This window comes from Cetorhinus maximus, chromosome 12 (genome assembly GCF_964194155.1).
Source record: "Cetorhinus maximus chromosome 12, sCetMax3.hap1.1, whole genome shotgun sequence".
NCBI lineage: Eukaryota > Metazoa > Chordata > Chondrichthyes > Lamniformes > Cetorhinidae > Cetorhinus > Cetorhinus maximus.
The window spans coordinates 62,191,357-62,206,938 of record NC_135890.1 but is presented as its reverse complement, the minus strand read 5'-3'; the positions used below and the strand labels follow the sequence as shown (position 1 = coordinate 62,206,938).

Sequence of the window (15,582 nt, the reverse complement as noted above, 5' to 3'; positions counted from 1 at the left end):
GCTGTCCACCCTCGCTTCACTTGTAACTTTGAGGTGAGTGCAACATTCAAAGCCCACCCACTGCTCTGGGTTCCCACCAATGACAGTGAGGTGCCACACTGGTGGGGGTGTAGGGTTAGTCTGCTCACTGGCTCCTTCATACTCCAGGAGTGAGTGTTCTGCAAGGCTCAGGAAGGGTTTCAGAGGAGACAGAGACCAGCATTGCAACCGGGGTAGGGGGCGGAGGGAAGGAGGATGGAGACATGGGGGACAATGGACAATGGTGGGGTTTGGAGGATAGCAGGGGCTAGGTGATGGCAGGCAGAGAGAAGACCGAGGGTGGGGAAGCTGGAGCCCAACATGGAAGGCTAGAATGCAGACACAGAAGGGGGCGGATGGGAATTGAACTGTAAGAATGGCACGCAGACTCCAGAATGGGGGGTGGGGGTTGTGTTAGTGTGGCACAAGATGGATGCTTCACAGAGACTCACGGAGGGGGGGTGAATATGTTGTCACCAGTAAAGAAGGAATGGGAGAGCGCATTGAGAGACAGCCGTAGTCCCTGGTCTGGGGTCAGGGTGAGAGGTTAAAGACAGGCCTGGGGCTTTGCGGGCAATGCTACAAGGCATACATGTTGTAGTCCCGCTCCAGGGAGGGGCAAGGCCTGTGTGCTCAATTGGGATAAGACACAGCTTGGTGTGGGCATGGTCATTGTCTTACAGTCGGTGGCCATGGGCTTGTCTGGCTTGCTATTGGGCTGCAGATGGGATGATCATGGTTAGAGGAGGCATCTGCAGCCTGTAAATGGGGAGAAAGTAATAAAGAGGGGGAGATATTTGAAGCTGTCCTGGGTGGTGGGAGGTCTCCTCTGTACATGAGTGTGCACACAGCCTCCAGATTTGGGGGGGGGGGGGGGTGGAGGAGCCCATGGCTGCACACAGGACCCCTGTCAGGGGGCACCCTTAAACTACTTAGAGTTACAACATTGAAGTAGAGTCAGAGCTGAGAGAAAGGAGTAAGACTTCCTTGACAAGGTGCAATTGGAACCATTTTGTCACAGCTACCTCGACTTCAGCTCCTCACACCCTGCTACCTGTAAGGATTCCATCCTATTCTCCCAGTTTCTCCACCTCCGCCGCATCTGCTGCCTTCAAAAACGGCGCTTCTGACATGCCTTCCTTTTTCCTTAGCTGAAGTTTCCCCCCACTGTGGCTGACAGGGCCCTCAACCGTATCCGATCCATCTCCTACACCTCTGCCCGCACCCCTTTCCCTCCCTCCCAGGACCATGTTAGGGTCTCCCTTGTCCTCACTTTTCACCCACCATCTTCTGCATTCAAAGGATCATCCTCCGCCATTTACGCCAACTCCAACATGATGCCACCAGCAAACACATCGTCCTTTCACCCCCCCGGCGGCATTCCATCAGGACTGTTCTCTCCATGACACTCTGCTTCACTCCTTCATCACCCCAACACCTGCACATGCAATCACAGAAGGTGTAACACCTGCCCCTTTACCTCCTCCCTCCTCACTGTCCAAGGCCCCAAACACTCCTTTCAGGTGAAGCAGCGCTTTACTTGCACCTCCTTCAATTTGGTCTACTGCATTCTCTGCTCCCAATGTGGTCTCCTCTACACTGGGGTGGGTGACCTTTGGTCTGTCTGCAAGCATGACCCAGACCTTCCTGGCGCTTGCCATTTCAATACACCATCCTGCTCTCATGCCCACATGTCTGTCCTTGGCCTGCTGCAATGTTCCAGTGAAGCTCAACGCAAACTGGAAGAACAGCACCTCATCTTCCGATTAGGCACTTTACAGTCTTCCGGACTTAACACTAAGTTCAACAACTCCATGAACTCTCTCCTCCATTACCTAATGGGGTCGAAGGCCTGGGCGCCAAATTTAAACACCACCCAGCGGTACTCAGAAGACATCTCAATATGGCTGTTCCCAAGAGAAAAGCTGCACCGCGGTTCAGCAATGACTCCCTTGAGGCCTTCATCCATGGAGACCACCAGCATCAGGATGTCCTCTACCCAAGGGATGGCTCCAGGTGGAATCAGGCTGAATCAGACTGAATCCGACTGAATCATACTAAATCACACTGAATGACGCTGTATCAGACTGAATCACTGAATCAGATGGAAGCACACTGGGCAGAATTTTCTGGCTGGCGGGGGTGGGGGGCGTGGAGCGGGCGCGGACTCAATCGCCACCCGTGATCGGGTCGGCGCTGCCATTTTACGCGGGCGGGCCAATTAAGGTCCTCACAGCATGAATCGCGGCTCCCGAGGACAGTGGGAGTGGGCAGCTGGTGGTGGGACTACTATGACTGCTGGGTCCAAAGGCGACCTGGCGGTCTGTTTAAAAATGTTGCTGCAGCCTTTCCAAGGCTGTGAATCATGGCCAGTGGAAGGGATCCCCAGAGCGCTGCTGCTGAGTAGGCCAGGCAGAATGGTAGGGCAGGGGGGCACTGTGCTCTTCATTTATCTGATGATTGCCGTGCGTCCCAACTTCACCACGTGTCATTCCGATCTCCAGTTCGGCAGGCATGCAGCCAACTCTGGTACCAAATTGTCAAAGGCCTATTAAGGCATTTAAAAAGCAATTGAAATAATTAACAGGGCTGCCCATCCAACCTTAAAGTTGGTGGGCAGGCAAAGAGCCCAAGCAGCCTTCGTATTTTTCATGGAACCTCATCCACAGGCGGGATGAGGTTTCATGAAGGGCTTATAAATGTAATAAAATTTTTAATTAAAATTCATTGACATATCCCAGCTCATGTGGCCGCCCCCCTCCCTGTTTTTCTGACGAGTGCCTTGCTGCCCTCCTGGAGGAGGTGGCTGCCAGAAGGGACACCCTTGTCCCCAGAGATGTGAGGAGGTGGCCACCTCACAAAGAGGGCATGGGAGGAGGTGGCAGCGCTGGTGAGCAGCCACGACGTTCTGTGGCGCACATGGGTGTAGTGCCCAGAAGAGGTTCAATGACCTGCTGCATTCAGTAAGGGTGAGTACCATGTTGGCATAGGTCAGTGTGGTGAAGTGTTAAGCTCTGGCCATTCTCCCGGGGTGTTAGAGTCTGAGTGCCAACTGTCAATGACGCCGGAGCTGACCAAGGGGGTGAGACCTGGCTGCTTGGACTGAGTGCCTTGAGGCTTGAGGGCCATGACTCGGATGTGCCCTTCAAGGTGTTCCTCAGGTGGGGTTGGCCAGGCTGCAATGGCGCTGCAGGTAGAGAGTAGACCAATCAATGCTCCTCTGTTCTTTCAGGAGAAGACAAGCCATATCCAATTGGAGAGGTCATGGACAGGCAGAGGCCCCCCAACCTGCTGCTGCTCAAATCTCCTAATCCCTACAAGATACGAGCAAGATGCCCTGGAGCTGGAGAGCCAGCATGCTCCCCGTGCAACCGGGTGTGGAGAGGCAGGGGTGTCAGATGAAGGTAAGAGCGCACTGCACAGAGGTGAGAGTTTCAGATTGTGCAAATATTCTAGTGCAGTCTCATCATTGATGGGAGCCTCGAACCTGGAATTCCCATTGATCATTGGAAGAACTTGGTACCATGATGCAGATCTCCATTGCCTGGCATGGACAGTGACAGTGTGATGGGTTAAACTAATGACATGTCCTTGTTCTCTCTTAGATTCGCCAGCACACTCGCTCTCTGGACCCTGAAGAGCCACTCCTGATGCCAGAGGACTGTGGGCTTGATTTGCACCTGTGTCACACCCACTCTCTGAACCAGGCACCAGCGCAGATACCAGCACCTCAGTGGGCATCAGATCAGTGGCTAGAATGTCGGTGCAGAGAGGTGAGGGCACTTCACACTCACTTAAGGAGCAGGTGGAGGCAGAGAGCACCCAGGATGCTAGCAGTCAGAGGACTGCTGGAGACTAGGATGATGCTGAGTCGAAGGCAGATGATGAGCCTCTGGAGTCGTCCATTAGGCGGCAGATGCTAGATGTCCAGCGGGATGTGTGGGAGGATCTGGCAGAGATCCATGGGGGTCTGCATGCCATGGTCTCTGATGTGGAGGAGTCTATGAGGAGCAATTGCACTGCACTGACCGTCATGGCTGAGCGCACAGCCTCCTCCATGGAGAGAGTGGCAACTCTCATGGAGAGGCAGCTCCAGGTACAGAATCAGGGGTTCCTGGGGATGTGCTCGGAACTGCAAGCTCTCACACATGGAATGAGCTCAGGTGGTCAGTGTCAGTGGGAGATGGATGAGGCACCCAGTATCCCAGCTAGGTGCCCGTCCATCAATAGTGAGCAGGGAGGTCCAGAGCAACCTCACGTTGGCGCACGAGCTGCTTGTCGTCTCTGCAGGCTCCTCTCAGGGCGCTCTGGATGATGGCAGCAGCTCCTCCACCCCTCTACCAGTGACTGATGAGGTTGCGATGACTGGAGAGATGCCAGCCATGGCACTGGCCACTCCCTCCCAGGCAGGGTCAACACAGACTTGCAGAATCTGTGTTCTGTGCTCACATACTATCTGCACGTACATGGAGTGGAATCCCTTCCTATTGACGAAGGCACCCAGCTGACCCACTGGCGCCTTGTTGGCCACATGGGTACAGTCAATTGTACCCTGGGGGAACCCAGCAATCTCTGCAAAGCCTCTGGCTTGCTCAGCCTGGCTGGCCTTGTCTGTACGGAAATGAAGGAAAGTCAATGCCCGTCTGAGCAGAGCTTCTGTCACAACTGTGGACAGCTAATTGGGAGGCTCCACAAAGATCCCCTACTGACCCCTGGAATGAGCCGGAGGCATAGAAGTTGAGGGCCACTGTGACCTTCAGAGACACTGTCATGAGGTGTCCACCCACACAGTCAGAGCTGATCTCAGGCCCGATCCTCTCACAGATGGGGGTGATTGTCTCCCTTGAGAGACGGAGCCTCCTTCGGTATTGCACCTCAGACATATTGAGGTAGCTGCCTGTAAACCCTAGCAGCAGGATGGCGTCTTCTGAGGCTCCTTCTGCCTTGGATTTCCTGCTGGCCCTGCGTCCCTTGTGCCTGCGCCTCTCCTCCCACAGGTCGCTCCATGGAAGCTGCATTGGGACACCTGGCCTCCTCTCCCTACTGCCCCTCACTTTCTCCTCAGAGGAGGTGCCTCCAGCAGAGACCACAATTCCCATTAGCAGGGTAAGGAAAGGCTGTCTGATACCTGGAAGGGTCCACATGGTCTGAATCCTCCGGGGGACTTGCAGACACCAATAAGTCCTGAAATGAAGCCTGGAAATGCTCAGAATGAAGCTCAGAACAGAGATGAAGCTGTCAAGTACCAATGAGCAACCAGCAGCAAACTATCTCCAAAACCCCTCACTACTCACACTGGCAATGCTGCTGACCCTTCTTATCCCGCCCATGGATGAGGTTTTTGAAATTATTGGCTGCTCGCCTGCCCGTTTTGCCCGTGCGACAAGCGCGAAATTGCATGAGCAATGTAAAATACAGCTGAATAGGCTTTTTAATGGCCTTAACTGGCCTCGTAATTAGTGATGAACGTGGTCCGGCTCCTGCGCACGCCTGCCAACTGAAATATCGCATGAGTGTGTGATGAAGTTGAGACGCTCACACGACATCATCACGCGCTATTTCACACTCGAGTGTGCCGGGCATGCGCCCGTACGCTGAGCGAAAAACTCTGACCAATGAATCACACTGAGTCAGACTGAATCAGACCGAATCAGACTGTGTCAGACAGAATCGTACTGGCCAGAAATTTTAGATCAGCGGGCGGGCGTGATCAGCGGGCCCGGGATTGTCTGGGGAGTGGACTGCAATCGGCCCACGACCACAATTTCACGCTGGCTGGCCAATTAGCGGCCAGCCAGTGTGAAGTGCGTGCTGAGAAACTCAGCGGCGCTGGGTGCAGGTGGGAAGAGGGCAGGTGCTGACCAGCGGGTGTGGGCCAGCGCTGAGAGAAAGCTCCCTGAAAGCAGATAGCTGCCTCAGGGAGCTGAAGACCTGAAAAATCTAAAATAAAGGTTTCAGGAGGTGAAAGAAAGTGTCCATGCATCATAATAAATCACTTGAAAATTTAGCTACTGCAAATGCTGTCCACAGTAACTTATTTATATTTTATTTCATCACAGAAACCTCATCTCGCCAGTGGATGAGGTTTCATGAAAAATGTAAAGGCCGCCTGGTCGATTCATCCATCCAACAACTGTAAAGCTGGACGGACCATGAAAGATTTGAGTCAATTGCTCCGTTAATGAATCACACTGAATCAAACTGAATTACACAGCATAGTGGTAATCAATGAAAATACAATTCCGTAATTCAGAAACATTACTCTGACAAAATTGTTTAGAGATTTCAGAAATAGTCTACATGCTTCTCTAAAAATTACAGCAGCTACTCAATCGTGCTTCAACCTAAATGGATGTGAGAAATATCAATATAAGGCTCGGTGATGATTTCAAAGTACATACTGAAAGCAGTAAGGTTGAAACTCTCATTCTGCTCTATCTCCATCGCTGGTGTATAATGTAATTGTACATTATACAGCCCTGGGTCATTCTACATTACACTGCCTCGGGCCATTGTACATTACACTGCCCTGGGTCATTGTACATTATACTGCCCTGGATCATTGTACCTTATAATGCCCTGTGTCAGTATACATTATACTGCTCTGAGTCAGGGTAAAAGAGCGCGAGGAGAGCGGCGGAGACACAGGATTAGAGAGCGCGAGGAGAGCGGAGACACAGGATAAAAGAGCGCGAGGAGAGTGGAGACACAGGATAAAAGAGCGCAAGGAGAGCGGCGGAGACACAGGGTAAAAGAGCGTGAGGAGAGCGGAGACACAGGATAAAAGAGCACGAGGAGAGCGGAGACACAGGATAAAAGAGCGCGAGGTGAGCGGCAGAGACACAGGATAAAAGAGCGCGAGGAGAGCGGTGGAGACACAGGATTAAAGAGCGCGAGGAGAGCGGCGGAGACACAGGATAAAAGAGCGTGAGGAGAGTGGTGGAGACACAGGATAAAAGAGCGCGAGGAGAGCGGCGGAGACACAAGATAAAAGAGTGCGAGTAGAGCGGCAGAGACACAGGATAAAAGAGCACGAGGAGAGCGGAGACACAAGATAAAAGAGCGTGAGTAGAGCGGAAACACAGGATAAAAGAGCACGAGGAGAGCGGCGGAAACACAGGATAAAAGAGCACGAGGAGAGCGGAGACACAAGATAAAAGAGTGCGAGGAGAGTGGCGGAGACACAGGATAAAAGAGCACGAGGAGAGCGGAGAAATAAGATAAAAGAGCGTGAGGAGAGCGGAGACACAGGATAAAAGAGCGCGAGGAAAGCGGAGACATAAGATAAAAGAGCGTGAGGAGAGCGGAGACACAGGATAAAAGAGCACGAGGAGAGCGGAGACACAGGGTAAAAGAGCGCGAGGAGAGCGGAGACACAGGGTAAAAGAGCGCGAGGAGAGCAGAGACACAGGATAAAAGAGCATGAGGAGAGCGGAGACACAGGGTAAAAGAGCGCGAGGAGAGCGGAGACACAGGATAAAAGAGCACGAGGAGAGCGGAGACACAGGATAAAAGAGCACGAGGAGAGCGGAGACACAGGGTAAAAGAGCGCGAGGAGAGCGGAGACACAGGGTAAAAGAGCGCGAGGAGAGCGGAGACACAGGATAAAAGAGCACGAGGAGAGCGGAGACACAGGATAAAAGAGCACGAGGAGAGCGGAGACAAAGGATAAAAGAGCGCGAGGAGAGCGGCGGAGACACAGGATAAAAGAGCACGAGGAGAGTGGAGACATAAGATAAAAGAACGTGAGGAGAGCGGAGACACAGGGTAAAAGAGCACGAGGAGAGCGGCGGAGACACAGGGTAAAAGAGCCCGAGGAGAGCGGAGACACAAGATAAAAGAGCGTGAATAGAGCGGAGACACAGGATAAAAGAGCACGAGGAGAGCGGCGGAAACACAGGATAAAAGAGCACGAGGAGAGCGGAGACACAGGATAAAAGAGCACGAGGAGAGCGGAGACAAAGGATAAAAGAGCGCGAGGAGAGCGGCGGAGACACAGGATAAAAGAGCACGAGGAGAGTGGAGACATAAGATAAAAGAGCGTGAGGAGAGCGGAGACACAGGGTAAATGAGCACGAGGAGAGCGGTGGAGACACAGGGTAAAAGAGCCCGAGGAGAGCGGAGACACAAGATAAAAGAGCGTGAGTAGAGCGGAGACACAGGATAAAAGAGCACGAGGAGAGCGGTGGAAACACAGGATAAAAGAGCACGAGGAGGGCGGAGACACAAGATAAAAGAGCGCGAGGAGAGCGGAGACATAAGATAAAAGAGCGTGAGGAGAGCGGAGACACAGGATAAAAGAGCACGAGGAGAGCGGAGACACAGGGTAAAAGAGCGCGAGGAGAGCGGCGGAGACACAGGATAAAAGAGCGCGAGGAGAGCGGAGACACAGGGTAAAAGAGCGCGAGGTGAGCGGTGGAGACACAGGATAAAAGAGCCCGAGGAGAGCGGAGACACAAGACAAAAGAGCGTGAGTAGAGCGGAGACACAGGATAAAAGAGCACGAGGAGAGCGGAGACACAGGATAAAAGAGCATGAGGAGAGCGGCGGAAACACAAGATAAAAGAGCACGAGGAGAGCGGCGGAAACACAGGATAAAAGAGCACGAGGAGGGCGGAGACACAAGATAAAAGAGCGCGAGGAGAGCGGAGACATAAGATAAAAGAGCGTGAGGAGAGCGGAGACACAGGATAAAAGAGCACGAGGAGAGCGGAGACACAGGGTAAAAGAGCGCGAGGAGAGCGGCGGAGACACAGGATAAAAGAGCGCGAGGAGAGCGGAGACACAGGGTAAAAGAGCGCGAGGTGAGCGGTGGAGACACAGGATAAAAGAGCCCGAGGAGAGCGGAGACACAAGACAAAAGAGCGTGAGTAGAGCGGAGACACAGGATAAAAGAGCACGAGGAGAGCGGAGACACAGGATAAAAGAGCACGAGGAGAGCGGAGACAAAGGATAAAAGAGCGCGAGGAGAGCAGCGGAGACACAGGGTAAAAGAGCACGAGGAGAGCAGAGATACAGGATAAAAGAGTGCGAGGAGAGCGGAGACACAGGATAAAAGAGCGCGAGGAGAGCGGCGGAGACACAGGATAAAAGAGCACGAGGAGAGCGGAGACATAAGATAAAAGAGCATGAGGAGAGCGGAGACACAGGATAAAAGAGCACGAGGAGAGCGGCGGAGACACAGGGTAAAAGAGCGCGAGGAGAGTGGAGACACAGGGTAAAAGAGCGCGAGGTGAGCGGCGGAGACACAGGATAAAAGAGCGTGAGGAGAGCGGAGACACAGGATAAAAGAGCGCGAGGAGAGTGGCGGAGACACAGGATAAAAGAGCACGAGGAGAGCGGAGACAAAGGATAAAAGAGCGCGAGGAGAGCGGCGGAGACACAGGGTAAAAGAGCACGAGGAGAGCAGAGATACAGGATAAAAGAGTGCGAGGAGAGCGGAGACACAGGATAAAAGAGCGCGAGGAGAGCGGCGGAGACACAGGATAAAAGAGCACGAGGAGAGCGGAGACATAAGATAAAAGAGCGTGAGGAGAGCGGAGACACAGGATAAAAGAGCACGAGGAGAGCGGCGGAGACACAGGGTAAAAGAGCACGAGGAGAGTGGAGACACAGGGTAAAAGAGCGCGAGGTGAGCGGCGGAGACACAGGATAAAAGAGCCCGAGGAGAGCGGAGACACAAGATAAAAGAGCGTGAGTAGAGCGGAGACACAGGATAAAAGAGCGTGAGGAGAGCGGAGACACAGGATAAAAGAGCGCGAGGAGAGTGGCGGAGACACAGGATAAAAGAGCGCGAGGAGAGCGGCGGAGACACAGGATAAAAGAGCGCTAGGAGAGCGGCGGAGACACGGGATAAAAGAGCGCGAGGAGAGCGGCAGAGACACAGGATAAAAGAGCGCGAGGAGAGCAGCGGAGACACAGGATAAAAGAGCACGAGGAGAGTGGAGACAAAGGATAAAAGAGCACGAGGAGAGCGGAGACAAAGGATAAAAGAGCACGAGGAGAGCGGAGAAATAAGATAAAAGAGCATGAGGAGAGCTGAGACACAGGTTAAAAGAGCACGAGGAAAGCGGAGACATAAGATAAAAGAGCGTGAGGAGAGCGGAGACACAGGATTAGAGAGCACGAGGAGAGTGGAGACACAGGATAAAAGAGCGCGAGGAGAGCGGAGACACAGGATAAAAGAGCGCGAGGAGAGCGGCGGAGACACAGGATAAAAGAGCACGAGGAGAGTGGAGACACAGGGTAAAAGAGCGCGAGGTGAGCGGCGGAGACACAGGATAAAAGAGCCCGAGGAGAGCGGAGACACAAGATAAAAGAGCGTGAGTAGAGCGGAGACACAGGATAAAAGAGCGTGAGGAGAGCGGAGACACAGGATAAAAGAGCGCGAGGAGAGTGGCGGAGACACAGGATAAAAGAGCGCGAGGAGAGCGGCGGAGACACAGGATAAAAGAGCGCTAGGAGAGCGGCGGAGACACGGGATAAAAGAGCGCGAGGAGAGCGGCAGAGACACAGGATAAAAGAGCGCGAGGAGAGCAGCGGAGACACAGGATAAAAGAGCACGAGGAGAGTGGAGACAAAGGATAAAAGAGCACGAGGAGAGCGGAGACAAAGGATAAAAGAGCACGAGGAGAGCGGAGAAATAAGATAAAAGAGCGTGAGGAGAGCTGAGACACAGGTTAAAAGAGCACGAGGAAAGCGGAGACATAAGATAAAAGAGCGTGAGGAGAGCGGAGACACAGGATTAGAGAGCACGAGGAGAGTGGAGACACAGGATAAAAGAGCGCGAGGAGAGCGGAGACACAGGATAAAAGAGCGCGAGGAGAGCGGCGGAGACACAGGATAAAAGAGCACGAGGAGAGCGGAGACATAAGATAAAAGAGCGTGAGGAGAGCGGAGACACAGGATAAAAGAGCACGAGGAGAGCGGCGGAGACACAGGGTAAAAGAGCGCGAGGAGAGCGGAGACACAGGATAAAAGAGCGCGAGGAGAGCGGCGGAGACACAGGATAAAAGAGCGCTAGGAGAGCAGCGGAGACACAGGATAAAAGAGCACGAGGAGAGTGGAGACAAAGGATAAAAGAGCACGAGGAGAGCGGAGACAAAGGATAAAAGAGCACGAGGAGAGCGGAGAAATAAGATAAAAGAGCGTGAGGAGAGCTGAGACACAGGTTAAAAGAGCACGAGGAAAGCGGAGACATAAGATAAAAGAGCGTGAGGAGAGCGGAGACACAGGATTAGAGAGCACGAGGAGAGTGGAGACACAGGATAAAAGAGCGCGAGGAGAGCGGAGACACAGGATAAAAGAGCGCGAGGAGAGCGGCGGAGACACAGGATAAAAGAGCACGAGGAGAGCGGAGACATAAGATAAAAGAGCGTGAGGAGAGCGGAGACACAGGATAAAAGAGCACGAGGAGAGCGGCGGAGACACAGGGTAAAAGAGCGCGAGGAGAGCGGAGACACAGGATAAAAGAGCGCGAGGAGAGCGGCGGAGACACAGGATAAAAGAGCGCTAGGAGAGCGGCGGAGACACGGGATAAAAGAGCGCGAGGAGAGCGGCAGAGACACAGGATAAAAGAGCGCGAGGAGAGCAGCGGAGACACGGGATAAAAGAATGCGAGGAGAGCAGCAGAGACACAGGATAAAAGAGCACTAGGAGAGCGGCGGAGACACGAGATAAAAGAGTGCGAGGAGAGTGGCAGGGACACAGGACAAAAGAGTGCGAGGAGAGCGGCAGAGACACAGGATAAAAGAGCGCTAGGAGAGCGGAGAAACAGGATAAAAGAGTGCGAGGAGAGCGGCGGAAACACGGGATAAAAGAGCGCGAGGAGAGCAGCGGAGACACAGGATAAAAGAGTGCGAGGAGAGCGGCAGAGACACAGGATAAAAGAGCGCTAGGAGAGCGGAGACACAGGATAAAAGAGTGCGAGGAGAGCGGCAGAGACACAGGATAAAAGAGCGCGAGGAGAGCAGCGGAGACACAGGATAAAAGAGTGCGAGGAGAGCGGCAGAGACACAGGATAAAAGAGCGCTAGGAGAGCGGAGACACAGGATAAAAGAGTGCGAGGAGAGCGGCAGAGACACAGGATAAAAGAGCGCGAGGAGAGCAGCGGAGACACAGGATAAAAGAGTGCGAGGAGAGCGGCAGAGACACAGGATAAAAGAGCGCTAGGAGAGCGGAGACACAGGATAAAAGAGTGCGAGGAGAGCGGCGGAGACACAGGATAAAAGAGCACGAGGAGAGTTCCAGGGAGCAGAGTCGGAGGGCGGAGTTCCAGAGAGGCGAGTATAAAAACCTGACCTCGGGGATTCGCGAACCTTGGGTCTTAAAATAAATTCAAAGTGGCATCACGGTAAATCTGTGACCTGATTGGCTGGTAGAGAATCTACACTGAATTTGTAACTAAAATATTGTTAAGCTAATTAAACCAAATAAATTAATCACTTAATTAATAAGTAGAGGGTATCTAGACCAGAATCAGGGGATTACTGTTCTTAGAATTTAGCATTTATAGTAGAAATCTAGCCCTAGGGAACGTATAGTTAATAAGGAGTCAATATGCAGTTATTAGATTTAAATTAATTTATTAAATAGTTCTAGAAATGGCGTTTGCTGGGGTGAAGTCTTTCACCTGTGGGATGTGGGAAATCTGTGATGCTTCAAGTGTTCCGGACAACTACATCTGCAGGAAGTGTACCCAATTACACTCCTCACAGACCACATGGATCGGTTGGATTAGCATTTGGATGCACTTAGGAGCATTCAGGTGGCAGAAAGCGTCATTGACAGGAGTTTTGGAGACGTGGTCACACCCAAGGTACAGACAGATAGATGGGTGACCGCTAGAAGGGGCAGGCAGTCAGCGCAGAAATCCCCTGTGGCTATCCCCCTCTCTAACAGGTATACCATTTTGGATACTGTTGGGGGGGGGATGGCCTATCAGGGGAAAACAACACCAGTAGCCAGATCAGTGGCTGTCTCTGCTGTTCAGCAGGGGGGTCAAAGCATAGAAGAGCAATTGTCATTGTTATTGCTATTACAGAGACTTGGTTGAAGGATGGACAGGATTGGCAGATAAACGTTCCAGGATTTAGATGTTTCAGGCAGGATAGAGAGGGATGTAGAACAGGTGGGGGAGTTGCACAGCTGGTTAAGGGGAATATCACAGCTGTACGACAGGAGGACACCTCGGAGGGCTTATGCAGTGAGGCAATATGGGTAGAGCTCCAGAACAGGAAGGGTGCAGTCACAATGTTGGGGGTTTACTGCCCAATTGCCAGTGGGAGATTGAGGAACAGTTATGTAGGCAGATTTTGGAAAGATGTAAAAGCAATAGGGTTGTTGTGGTGGGTGATTTTAACTTTCCCTATATTGACTGGGAATCACTTAGTGCTAGGGGTTTGGATGGTGCAGAATTTGTAAGGTGCATCCAGGAGGGCTTCCTGAGACAATATGTAGATAGTCCAACTAGGGAAGGGGCAATACTGGACCTGGAATTAGGGAATGAACCCGGCCAGGTGATCGAAGTTTCAGTAGGGGAGCATTTCGGGAAAAGTGACCATAATTCAATAAGTTTCAAGGTACTAGTAGGTAAGGATAACAGGAGTCCTCGGGTTAAGGTGCTTAATTGGGAGAAGGCTAATTATAACAATATTAGGCAGGAACTGAGGAATCTAGACTGGAGACGGATGTTTGAGGGCAAATCAACAACTGACATGTGGGGGGCTTTCAAACGTCAGTTGATAAGAATTCAGGACCGGCATGTTCCTGCTAGGATGAAGGATAAGCATGGCAAGTTTCAGGAACCTTGGATAACGAAGGATATTGTCAGATTAGTCAAAAAGAAAAGGGAAGCACTCGTAAGGGCTAGAAGGCTGGGAACAGATGAAGCCCGTGGAGAATATAAAGAAAGTAGGAAGAAAGTTAAGCAAGGAGTCAGGAGGGCTAAAAGGGGTCATGAAAAGTCATTGGCAACCAGGATTAAGGAAAATCCCAAGGCCTTTTATACATATGTAAAAAGCAAGAGGGTAGCCAGGGAAAGGGTAGGCCCACTCAGGGACAGAGGTGGGAATCTGTGTGTGGAGCCAGAAGAAATGGGAGAGATACTAAATGAATACTTCTCATCAGTATTCACCAAAGAGAAGGACTTAGCGGTCGATTTGTCTAGGGAAGAGTGTGTAGATAGCCTGGATCATGTTGAGATCAAAAAAGAGGTGTTAGGCGTCTTGAAGAATATTTAGATGGATAAGTCCCCAGGGCCAGATGGGATCTACCCCAGAGTACTGAGGGAGGCAAGGGAAGAGATTGCTGGGGCCTTGACAGAAATCTTTAGTATCTTCACTGGCTACGGGTGAGGTCCCAGAGGACTGGAGAATGGCCAATGTTGTTCCATTGTTTAAGAAGGGTAGCAGGGATAATCCAGGAAATTACAGGCCAGTGAGCCTTACGTCAGTGGTAGGGAAATTATTGGCGAAGATTCTTCGTGACAGGATTTACTACCATTTGGAAACAAATGGGCATATTAGTGAGAGGCAGCATGGTTTTGTGAAGGGGAGGTCGTGTCTCACTAACTTGATAGAGTTTTTCGAGGAAGTGACAAAGATGATGGATGATGGAAGGACAGATACATGGATTTCAGTAAGGTCTTTGACAAGGTCCCTCATGGCAGACTTGTACAGACAGTAAAGTCGCATGGGATCAGAGGTGAGCTGGCAAGATGGATACAGAATTGGCTTGGTCATAGAAGACAGAGGGTAGCAGTGGAAGGGTGCTTTTCTGAATGGAGAGCTGTGACTAGTGGAGTTCCACAGGGATCAGTGCTGGGACCTTTGCTGTTTGTAGTATACATAAATGATTTAGAGGAAAATGTAACTGGGATAATTAGAAAGTTTGCAGACGACACTAAGGTTGGAGGAGTTGCAGATAGTGAAGAGGATTGTCAAAGGATACAACGGGATATAGATCGGTTGGAGACTTGGGTGGAGAAATGGCAGATGGAGTTTAATCCGGACAAATGCGAGGTAATGCATTTTGGAAGGTCTAATACAGGTAGGAATTATACAGTAAGTGGCAGAACCCTTAAGTGCATTGATGGGCAGAGGGATCTGGGTGTACAGGTCCACAGGTCACGCAGGTGGATAAGGTAGTCAGGAAGGCATATGGCATGCTTGCCTTCATTGGCAGGGGTATTGAGTATAAAAGCTGGGAAGTCATGCTGCAGCTGTGTAGAACCTTGGTTAGGCCACACTTGGAATATTGCGTGCAATTCTGGTCGCCACATTACCAGAAGGATATGGAGGCGTTGGAGAGGGTGCAGAGGAGGTTTACCAGGATGCTGCCTGGTCTGGAGGTTATTAGCTATGAGGAAAGGTTGGAGAAACTCGGATTGTTCTCGCTAGAGCGAGGGAGATTGAGGGGTGACTTGATAGAAGTTTACAAAATTATGAGTGGCATGGACAGAGTAGATAGTCAGAAGCTTTTTCCCAGGGTGGAAGAGTCAATTACTAGGGGACATAGATTTAAGGTGAGAGGAGAAAACTATAGAGGAGATGTGCGGGGCAAGTT

At 51.6% G+C, this 15,582-nt stretch overlaps 1 protein-coding gene across 1 annotated transcript in view; it reads right to left on the bottom strand.

Moving 5' to 3' along the window:
- The window catches only part of LOC144687508 (dynein axonemal heavy chain 3-like), a 706,779-nt gene that overhangs the window by 134,563 nt on the left and 556,634 nt on the right, over nucleotides 1-15,582 (bottom strand). The window lies entirely within an intron of this gene.